Genomic DNA, 1,321 nt, shown 5'->3' with positions numbered 1-1,321 from the left:
CACTCTCAATTGGATGCCTTCATGATCCTCATTATCTTCTGCTTCGCCGTGACGCCTCCACCTCTCTTGTTGTCCTTGTGCTCCACCTGCATCGCTCGTCTCAAATCATATCGGTGCACCTCTCCGACTCCACACTACAAGCTGGATGTCTTTATCTCCTCCATCACTTGGCTTGGACTGAATATGAGCGCTCACCATCTTCAAGTCTAACGTCACCATCTTCATCTTCATGTGTGCCACTCGGTCGTGCCCGCTTGCAAGCTCCACCTAATCTGGCACTGTCCTCCTCAAGTATACACACCAACTAACTCCTACTCCTTATCGTAGAGTTTGAATTTGATTAAACCGATGCTAAAAACAAATTCAGTACTTCGAAAAACCCTAGGAACAACTCCTGGATCACCAAAATCCGTCTCCAAATCCTCAATCGGCTAACAAATCAATCTGGACCGTCGGATCCCCACGTGAACAGTGCCCGCCGCTCTATAGTGTTCTGCTACAGTACCGCTGCTACAGTATTTCCCCCCTTTTTTCGTCTTGCTTCTTGTAACGTCGATTTTCAATCTTGCACGACGTCGTCTTCTATCTTGTGAACTCGCTCCCGGATCCATCATCATCGCTCTGATACCACTTGTTGGGGAATTTCAGTCTCCCCGCCTATCACGATATGCGCAACTCGGAAGCCAACCCCAATCAATACGATAGAACAACCACAATCAAGAAAAAAGAACATCGTGATTTACGTGGTTCGGTCGACCAACTTCGACCTACGTCCACAGGGCAACAATACGAGAAATTCACTATGTATCAGGGAGAACTACAAGAGGAACCACTCAACTCTCATCTCTCAATCTCTCAACCTCACATACATAATCAACTCTCATATTCTCTCCAAAGCCCACTCCTTGTAATCTTTTGCACGGATAAAGACTATGAAACCCTCTCTCTCTCTCTCATCTACTACATCTCTACTTTTTCTTCATTGTTTTTCCTCCATCAATAGAAGAATATATATAGGAAAACCAAAAACCCTATCTCTAGTCTAACTTCCTAATTAGAATAGTATTCAAACTCATAATCATGATAAAACCCACTCCTAATCATGATAGAACTCAAACTCATAATCATGATAGAACCCAAACTCTTAATCATGATAGAACTCTAACCCTATCTAATTCTCAAGAAGTTACACAAAGAATCAAAGATAAAATCCCAACACATAAAACCCCACTTAAGTTTAGAGGTTATCAGAAAACCCCTTTAAATTTAGATTTTATCAAAAAATCCCACAATTTTAGGGGTTCTTTTGATAAAATCTCAA

The sequence above is a fragment of the Asparagus officinalis genome, chromosome 1 (genome assembly GCF_001876935.1).
Source record: "Asparagus officinalis chromosome 1, Aspof.V1, whole genome shotgun sequence".
Lineage (NCBI taxonomy): Eukaryota > Viridiplantae > Streptophyta > Magnoliopsida > Asparagales > Asparagaceae > Asparagus > Asparagus officinalis.
The sequence above is the reverse complement of the archived record's forward strand: the minus strand, read 5'-3'. Positions refer to the sequence as shown.